Below are 10,353 nucleotides of genomic sequence, written 5' to 3'. Positions count from 1 at the left end.
TTCTAGTGTTCTCTGGAAGGCATGCTCCTGTAAGATCTGAGGGGAGTAATCAAAAGTCATAGTAGCCTGGAAGTGCCCTGATGTTCACCCTAAGGACTCCTGTGGGAAATACCCTGATCTGAGGATGCTGGCCATTCATAAGGCAGAGACTATGTATTTTAGAGGAGGAGGAGGAGGAAGAGGAGGAGGAGACCCATTTCTTGTGTGTGACCTTGAACTGACCTCTAAGAGTAAGACAGTAAGTAAAGTAAGACTCTGACAGTAAGAATTTCCAACACCCCCAAACCCCTCATGAAGTTTTCTTAGAGGGACCTGGGGGGCTTGAGGAAGGTTGGCCTAAGCAAGCCTTGAGTCTTCATAAGCAGCATGAATTTTAGGGAGTTCAGACAAGTGAGTCTTTTCTGTACTTTCTGCAAGGGAGCAGAGCAGAGGGTGTAGGTGTTTGTGGGGTGCAGGCTGGGAGGTACAGGTGTGGAGGTGCAGGGGTTGGGGGTGGGGTCGGGGGAGGTGACAAAACCTGACCTCTCCTTGAGTAAGAAGAAAAGTAAAAAGACAATACAGAAATGTTTTTGCGTAGCTGGGATCGTTTCCTGTTTGCTGTGCAGAGGGAGGAGAAAGACGAGAGAGAAGGAAAGAGAAAGGCAGAGGGGAAGAGAAGAAAGACGGTGAGGAGACATATGTAAAGCCACAGATGGCTCCAGGGTCCTCTTGCTTCCTGATCCCAGTGTCCAATAGGAGGCTTGTTCTGCAAGAAGCCATCACTGTCTGGAACACTGTGACGCTGCAGTTTCTATAGAGACGAGCATCTCTCATAGGAAATCAAGGTACATAGAATGCCAGCGACCAGCTAAAGGGTTTTGTCATTGTCTCTGCTTCCCTTCAAAAGGCCGGTCTCTCTCTCTCTCTCTCTCTCTCTCTCTCTCTCTCTCTCTCTCTCTCCCTCCCTCCCTCCCTCCCTCCCTCCCTCCCTCTCTCTGTCTCTCTCTGTCTCTCTCTCTCTCTCTCTCTCTCTCTCTCTCTCTCTCTCTCTCTCTCTCTCTAGCAGGCACGAGAGAGCTAGCTCCTCTACCCAGGACCCGAGAATGTGGACAAGATTTGAAAGCTATTCATGGAGTACAATCGGGAGAGGCTGGAAGAAAGGGCTTCATTTTAGGCACCAGATTGGCTCCATTCTGTAGCCTGCCAGGCAGAAGCCCACAGCGCTCCTGCATACTGTAGACTGACTAACGCCTGCAGAGACACAATACTGCCCCTGCCTTTGCAAGACCCCTCCCAGCAGGGTCTTCCCTTTCATCTGGTAAAGCCCAGGCATTTGGAAGCAGGGAATGTCAAGAGCTCAAGGCCCAGGAATCCGAGAGTTAACACTGTCCACCTGCTCCGTTAGCATAAACTAGATATCCTGTTCATCGGACTCTGTGAAGCCCTGCCTCTTCCTGTCAGATACACTCAAAAGTCACTCCTCAAGACAACGATTATGTCTTAGTACAGCAGTTCTTAACCTGTGGGGCGTGAGCCCTTGTGTGTGCGTGTGTGTGTGTGTGTGTGTGTGTGTATGTGTGTGTGTGTGTCAGGGGGAGTGTCAAGGAAGCTGGGATGTGTAATTGTATAGTTGAGCCAGTGGTTGCCATGACAGAACAATGCCTATGCTTCAAAAGCAAGATGAGAATGAGGAGAGGAGATGATGATTGGTAGCGGCCGCTCTTCCTCTTCCTGTGGAGTTCTCTTGTTTCCAGTCTAACCCCAGCTCCCTGTTAATTGGCCCCAGGTGGTGCTATGCTCGAAAACATTTCACCCTCAGCTCTTCGGGACAGAAATAGCTCCCATCCATAGCCAGCTTCGCTGCTTACCTGTGGTGTAAGCACATCCACTGTGGCCAACTTGGAGCTACCAGCATGATGGCCAATGGAGCGGGGAAGAGGAAACAGGAATTTGTCATGTTAGATTTCTGTCACCCACCCGGGCAAAAAAAAGAGCAAAACCCCTCTGAGGCATAAACGGTACCATCATCAGCTAGGTAGCAATGAGTTCTAAATATTTGTTCTTGTTTTGTTTTATTTTTAAATGACTTAGTGGTAAGCCCATTTAAAGTTTGCAAACAACTGACTCTTGCAACCTTGCTGGAAATTAAACAATCAGCTCTTGGTGATCGTTGTACACTGACACATTACCTTGTTGCTTTTATTGTCACTGTGACCAAGTGAGTGGCTTAAAGAAAGGAGGAATTTACCTGACTTGTGGTTTGAGTCTGTTGGCTGCTCCATTGGCTGAGGCCGACCCTTGTGACAGCAGAGTTTGTGGGGGAAGAGCTGATTCAAAGGTCAGTGAAGGAGCTACAAGTCATAGCCCTGAAGGACATAACCCTGGTCACCTCTGTCCCAATGACCTCAGGTTCCATTGCCGCCTCCCAACAATCTACTGCAATTGTAAGCCACCATTGGATTAGACCAACTAAGACTCGCCCAGGAGGGTGTCATACCATCCCCCTAGGCATCCCTCAGTCCAATTCGGCTGACAATCAAGATTAGCAGTCACACCACTCACTCTTCGGTGAACCCCTGGGCCTTTCCTGGTTGTACTTCTCACCGGGTGTGATCACCGAGCTGTTGGTGTGAACTGGAGGTAAGGATTAGTTTTCCCCAACTGGACTCTTGGCTCTAGCAAGGCAGGGCCTGGTTTTGGTCAAGATGTCTGGGACACAGCAGGGTAAGTATTTGGAACCTTGGAAGATCGTGTTTGGACAGTAAGATTGGCATCACGGCAGCATGTGTGTTCATGTGTATGTCCATAAGAATTAAGTAAACTGGTGAATTCTGCTTTTGAAAGTCTTGTACCTTGGCCTGTGCTTCAGGTTTCCTTTCTCCAGGACTGGACAGTATCCCACTTCACGCTTTCATGCATGGTCATTTATCGACATTCAGGTGTGTGGTGGCATGACTCCTTTTTGCTACATCTGCTACTGGAACTGATTACCTGCACGGAGAGACAACTCCGGGAAGGCCCAGCTTGGTTACCCGGCTGCTCTTCCGGCTGCTCCGGAAGCTCCAGAAGAGTCATGCTGTCTGCTGTCTTTTCAGTGACATAAACACTGCCAAAGAGACGAATGCAATGACCTGTGGTGCCCAAGTTTGGGCTTAATCAGGCCCATTTGGACTATTGGATGACTCAGGAAAAGCTTCTAGACAGCCTGGGCTGTGTTACATGCTTACCCAGGATGGGAAGGCCAAGATCGGGATGGTTTCAGAAGATTGCTTTCCTGATGTTTGCAAACCCGATTTATCCAGGTGGCATCAGAAGGAGTCTGTGATTTGGTTTACTAAAAATAAAGAAAGGCTCTTGGGCTCTTTAACCACTTCCTACGAGCGGATGGTTCTAAGGAAGCAGATGCCTAGCCCCAGGTGCCTGGTGTGGCGCTAACAAACCCAATTTATTGCAAAGGGCGTCAGCTGAGTGTGGGGTCTTGGCGTACATGGAAACCTCTAAGCCAGTGAGTGATTCTCAAGCTTCCCAATGTTGTGACCCTTTAATACAATTCCACTGGTTGTGGTGACCCCCAACCACAATATTATTACTATTTCATAGCTGTGCTTTTGCTACTGTTATGAAGCACAAAGTAAATATCTGATATGCAGGATACCTGGTATGCATTTCCAAAGGGGTCATAACCAAGGTTGAGAACTACTGCTCTAAGCAACTGTTATCAGCTACCAGAACTCACCAGTACCTCCTGCCAAAACAGAGAGGATACTTACCAAGTTTTGGAGGCTACACTGCATCTCTAGTGGCAGGTATCTGAATTGCAAGCCCAGTTTTCAGTCTGCAATGGACCAAAAGAAAGGCTGGGTGTTTCACAAATTCAAATGCTACCATGGCCTTTATGTTAGTGAGATTTGCAGTCTTTTTTTTTTTCATCTTTATTAACTTGAGTATTTCTTATTTACATTTCAATTGTTATTCCCCGTCCCGGTTTCCGGGCCAACATCCCCCTAACCCCTCCCCCTCTCCTTCTGTATGGGTGTTCCCCTCCCCATCCTTCCCCCATTACCGCCCTCCTGCCAACAATCACGTTCACTGTGGGTTCAGTCTTGGCAGGACCAAGGGCTTCCCTTCCACTGGTGCTCTTACTAGGCTATTCATTGCTACCTATGAGGTTGGAGCCCAGGGTCAGTCTATGTGTAGTCTTTGGGTAGTGGCTTAGTCCCTAGAAGCTCTGGTTGGTTGGCATTGTTGTACATATGGGGTCTCAAGCCCCTTCAAGCTCTTTCAGTCCTTTCTCTGATTCCTTCAAAGGGGGTCCCGTTCTCAGTTCAGTGGTTTGATGATGGCATTCACCTATGTATTTGCTGTATTCTGGCTGTGTCTCTCAGGAGAGATCTATATCCAGTTCCTGTCAGCCAAGATTTGCAGTCTTAAAAGTTCTTTTGCGGGGCTGGGGATTTAGCTCAGTGGTAGAGCGCTTACCTAGGAAGCGCAAGGCCCTGGGTTCGGTTCCCAGCTCCGAAAAAAAGAACCAAAAAAAAAAAAAAGTTCTTTTGCCTCATCTATCTATCTATCCATCCATCCATCCGTCTACCTCAACTCCCCCGTGCACACTGACTGGTATTTACTTTTACAGATGAGAAGATAAAGAACAAGCGGTTTCCTCCAGGCTCTAGAGTTCATTGTAGACTCAGGTCTCCAGAATTCAAATGTAGGCCTCTGTCCTCCACATCCTGTGTCTTCCCTCTCCTGGCCATTAAAATTAACTCAAGCTGTGGCCCAGGTGTACAAGGTGTTGAGCCAAAACAGGCAGACAGTTTCTTCTCCAGCTCCCGAATTGCCTCTCCCCCAGGGGCCTGTTCTGAAAACAGTGGTTTTCAGGGGAGATGATTTAATCTTCATGAACAAATGCTGAATGTTGGATGGTGAACCTTGGATGGTGAATGTTTCAGTTACTGAGACAGGGGCTGTGTGTGTGTGTGTGTGTGTGTGTGTGTGTGTGTGGGTATGGTGTATGCGTGTATGTATGTGTATGGTATATGTGTATGGTGTGTGTGTATGGTGTGTGTGTGTGTACGTGTGTGTGTGTATGGTGTATGTGTGTATGTATGTGTATGGTATATGTGTATGGTGTGTGTGTATGGTGTGTGTGTGTGTATGGTGTATGCGTGTATGTATGTGTTTGTATATGTGTATGGTGTGTGTGTATGGTGTGTGTATGTATGTGTGTATGGTGTATGCGTGTATGTATGTGTTTGGTATATGTGTATGGTGTGTGTGTGTGTGTGTGTGTGTGTGTGTGTGTGTGTAAGGTTTCCAGCATAAGCAGACATCCCTGGAACTATGCAATCCTCATCTGAGCAAAATGGTGATTGGAATAAAGCTACTCGTGTTTCTGAAGTTTCTCTCTGTCTGTGTGGTAATGGCTATTCCTTTGTATGGAGAAATGGCTTTATTTAGAAATCGGAGTTAAGGCTTACAATGCAAACTTCCCAGGAGAGATAAGACATCAGCCTAAATCCATACCAAGTCCAAAATGATTGGGTCTCTGAGCACTGGCTTTGTGGACAGGGAGCAGAAGTTCAAAACACCACACACAGGCCAAGGCTGGAGTCCAGCGATGCAGAAGACCATTTCCAAAGATGCTCCCATTTTGCCCTGCCTGAAGGACTTTCTTCTGACTCTCAAGAGATCAGCCTGCTTCTGTCTTCCCAGGCGTTGGCTGGCATCAATGGTGTATGCCACCACAACCAACTCTTAATAGAGATAAGACATTGAATGAGACACACTAGGAGGCTCTTTTTGATACACAACAAAAAGAGGGAGTGTTTCCTTTGCAGGAAATGTGTGTGCACATGCAAACGAGAACCAATGTCCTGAGAAAGAACAAAGAGAACATGCATTCAGTCAGCCTGAAAGGAAAGCTAAGCACATTGCAGGCATTCTCCCAAAGGCACACGGATGTAACTAACACACGCTTGGAGCAGGCCCACGCTCACGCGCGCGCGCACACACACACACACACACACACACACATGCATGCACACACCCTCATACCTCTGATTAATGTTCCTCTAGCTAATGGCCCCTTACATGTTTTTGAAAGGCAGCTCTTTTCTTTCTCATGACATGGAATGGACCAGAGAATGAAATGAGTAAGCCTGGCCGATTCTCCTCACATTCACCTGGTGCTTTAGGGCCACATATCAAGACTCTACCACTCCTCCACAGACAGGAAGCCCCAACTGGATGGCCCTGCTCTCTGTGGCAAGCGTGGACTCAGAGCAACTCTGCAGAGCCCATAATGGACGCCTCAGCGAGGTGCTTTGCTATGTAAGCAGGAGGAACCTTGATGATTCTGTTCCATCAGATGTTTTTGCTGAGTAAAGTCTCAGGGACTGCCAGAGTTCTCTAAGTCCTCCAGCAAATGCTAAGGTCTGGTAAGAAAAACAAACAAAACACTCTCCAGAATTCAAAAGGAGTAAAAGAGATATGGTCTAGACATAAAGCCCAGGCTGCTACCTGTCATTCTCTTGAAGAGGCTCAGGTCCTAAAATCTGACAAGGGAATAGGGGCAAGCCTTGGGACAGGAGGTGACAGACTGAGAACCCACAGCTGATGTTAAAAATAACATTCTGCTTGGGGGAGAATACTAATCTGTTGGAGTTACCAAAAGGAAACAAGCACCCAGGAAATAAGTGTGGGTCCAGGACAGCATCTGGGTGGGCTTAAGGAGGAGGGACAGCCAAAGAGACCAGGGTCGAATGACCTGTAGATCCTAAATGCCAACATACATTATGCTCAATGTCCTCTGTGGTGAGGAGCTGGACTCTAGGAGCCACACAAGGGTTTTACTGCTCAGGGAAGGGTCCTATCACCTACTCTCAAGGCCCTGGGAGTCATTTGTGTGTGTGTGCACGCGTGCGTGCGTGCGTGCGTGCGCTCACTCACAGAAACAGAATCTCTTTCTGTCCTCCTGTTTACAAATGAGGACCTATAAGTCAGGGCTTGCTTACTGAGGGAGCCTAAGTCAGAGTTATCCTACCTTGCAACTTCTCCATCAACTTATTGTGGTAACTCCAGCTGATCTTCAAGGCAACACACACACACACACACACACACACACACACACACACACACACGTCAGATTTTAGTGAACTATTTTTAGAGTACCTTCTAAGTACATATCAAGCTTTAGTTCACAGATTTCCCATACCCCTCCCCCACCCTGTTCCCATGCATACATTACCACTCTCTACTGAGATTCCCTCTCTATAATTACATGGCTGCCACTGAGCAAATATATCGGCACACAGTCACTACTCACAGCCTTGGTTAACACTAGGTATCTTGGCTAGTGTTCTACTGCAATGAGGAGACACGGTGACCATGACAACTATTATGAAAGAAAGAATTTAGTTGGGGGCTGGCTTACAGTTTCAGAAGGTTGGCCTATTACCATCACGGTGGGAAGCAGACTGGCATGATGTCGGTAGCTGAGAGCCTTCCATCTTGACTTGCAGGCAGCAGAAAGAGAAAAGGAGAAGGAGACAGAGAGAGACTGGATCTAGGATGGGCTTTTAAAACCTCTAACCCCACTCCCACTGACATAATTCCCCCAACAAGGCCGTACCTCCTACTCTTTCCCAAAGAGTTCCATTATACCGTGACTAAGCACTTATGCATAGGAGCCCATGAAGGTCGTTCTCAATCACACTAGGGTTCACCTCTGGTGTTGTACAGATCCACTACAGGGTTATTCGAAGTGGCTTCACTGTCCTCAGTCCTTCCTCAGAGAGTTTTCCAAACAGCGCCTACAACAAAAGCTGTAGCAAGGCTTGGTCGCTCTTCGTCTTGTTATTCTGTGGAACACAACTGGGTGGGTGCTCACTGGCTTCATGGCAGCCCCTCTCCTGCAGTCGTTGTTGCTGACACCCAGGGTGGTAGTGTTTCAGTGTGAAGGTACAGGATTGGGATGTGGGTGCCTCAGACTGGTGGAGTGAAGTCAAGTTGACATCACAGAATACTCATGCCTGAGAAATTTCTGTTTCTACCTCCCAGCTGCCTCCGCCTCCGAAGCTCACACTTCTTTTCCTTTCTCTTAGCTCAGTAATGGCTTCGGCTCCTCCTAAGTCTCCAGGTGTCCTTGTGCACTGTGTTCCCTTCTGATTATGAAAAGGGCTCTAAGGAGATGTCCAAGGTCATGCAAAATGTTCCAGCTTCAACATTCCATAGTTCCAGAGGGGGAATTAAAAGCAAACCAGATGCATGGAGAACTCCAGGGTTTGCACAGTTTTGGCTTCAGACAGTGGCGATTATAAGGAGGTTTGGGGAAGTTGCTTCTGTCAAACTTTGTCATATACCTCGGGCAGAAGGTGCTAACGCCTAACAGATCACAGATGCCACCGAGACAAAGAACTCTGCCTCCTTTTTTTTTCTTTTTTTAAAAAAAAAAGGACAGTATATTGATTTTTGGGATAGTCATCTTCTAATGTCTATGACTTTGAGCCAAATGAAGAAAATTTATGAAGGTTCAGCTTAAGCTTATAAATTTTTAAATCGATAATTGCTCCCTGGAAGAACCTTGCCATCGCAGTGGCTCAAAAACAGCAGATACAAGGATATTTGTGCTGATATCAGATGCACCAGTTAAATCAAGCCACACAACAGAGGTCACAACTGCACATTCTGGCTGTGTTGTATTTAAACTATGGGATGGCCTCTCAGATAGCTTCTGTCTCTGATATTATCACAGGTAACCATTACTAGTAAGCCAGGATCCATATCTGTGTTGATATTATATCCACTGATATCATATCCAGTATTCACTAACTACTTTAACCAGTGCTTTGCAGTGTTGCTTATCGTTGGGCTTTGGCTCTCTTTTTTTCATCCTCTCTATTTGATCCTTTATTCAATCCACTTGCCGCCATTTTGGCAAGTCACTGTTACATTTGGCTAAATTGCTATGGAGAAGTAACACCTTCATGGATTGGTCTTGCATTCATCGAATTCATTCTCCAATCAACTAGGGGCTGGAAGTATATCCTAGTGGCAAAGCACTGTCCCAACATGTGCAAGACCCTGGTTGCATCCCATCAACACACACACACACACACACACACACACACACACACACACACACACACCACAGACACCAGTCTTCTGAAGAGTCAATTCTTAGAACATACTCTTATTTTGTTGTGGTATCTGTAGGCTCTATAATGATGCCTCTTTGCTCTGCAGTCTGACACATGGTATTTGGTAAATGTTCTCTATGCAATTGACAAGACTATGTTCTTCAGTTCTTTTGGCGCATTGTTCAATTCAGGCAAGTTGTTAAACTATGCTGTCCAAACTTCTGCCTCCTTAATGATTCTTTTCCCCACTTGTTCTACCAGTTACTGTTAAAGTTATTTTAAAATTTACATCTATGAAGACATAAAATGATGAGTTGGGAGATTCAATAATATTTTTTAGAATGTTAACTTTTCACAAGCTAATGTACAGATTAAATGCAATTCCAATGAAAACTGAGTAGTTTTTATAAAAAGTAATAAAACATTAAAATTTATATAGAATACAAAGTAACCTAAACAATTTTGAAAAAAGAAAAGAAAAGAAAAAGAAAAACAAATCTGTAACACTTATGTTTTCTGAATTTGAAGGTTACTATAAAATTAAAACAATCAGTAGCTCAGGTCCCGGGCTTGGGTCACACTGCACTATGCACAGTCTCTCTACCACCATGCCTATGTTCATCATGAGCACCAATGTTCCTGCTCCTCCCTGCCAGAGGAGTTTCTCTTGGAGCTCACCCAACAGCTGGCGCAGGCCACTGGCAAGCCGACACAGTACATCACAGTGCATGTGGTCCGGAACCAGCTCATGACTTTTAGCGGCATGAGCGACCCCGGCACCTCTGTAGCCTGCACAGCACCCGCAAGGTCGGTGGTGCCCAAAACGGCAACTATAGCAAGCTGCTGTGTGGCTTGCTGTTGGATCTCCTGCACATCAGCCCAGACCGGGTCTACATCAACTATTACGACATGAATGCAGCCAACGTGGGCTGGAACGGTTCCACCTACACTTGAGTCCTGGCCTCACTTAACTGCACCGCTGTTCTTCGAGTCTTGAAGCACACAGTGTTCTGTGTTTATCCACCCGTTACAATGCCCACCTTCTGGTCAGGAGAAATAAATGATTTGAGAGACAAAACAAGACAAAAAAAATCAGAACAATAAGTTAGTTGTGGTCGTGGCATAAATTCTCATGACTAACAGGTGAAAAGCAGAATTGCAAATGCGTGATCTGTTAAATTTATGATTAGGCTGCATGGTCATTCAATTATAAACAACTTAGGCAAGAAATAACAAA

The 10,353-nt window shown here is 46.3% G+C and overlaps 1 pseudogene; it reads left to right on the top strand.

Annotated features, from left to right (window-relative positions):
• Nucleotides 1–9,724: 9,724 nt before the first annotated feature.
• On the top strand, nucleotides 9,725–10,076 carry Mif-ps2 (macrophage migration inhibitory factor, pseudogene 2; annotated as a pseudogene).
• Nucleotides 10,077–10,353: the final 277 nt, after the last annotated feature.

Source organism: Rattus norvegicus, chromosome 2 (genome assembly GCF_021556685.1).
Source record: "Rattus norvegicus strain SHRSP/BbbUtx chromosome 2, alternate assembly SHRSP_T2T, whole genome shotgun sequence".
NCBI classification, from domain to species: domain Eukaryota; kingdom Metazoa; phylum Chordata; class Mammalia; order Rodentia; family Muridae; genus Rattus; species Rattus norvegicus.
The sequence above is the reverse complement of the archived record's forward strand: the minus strand, read 5'-3'. Positions and strand labels throughout refer to the sequence as shown.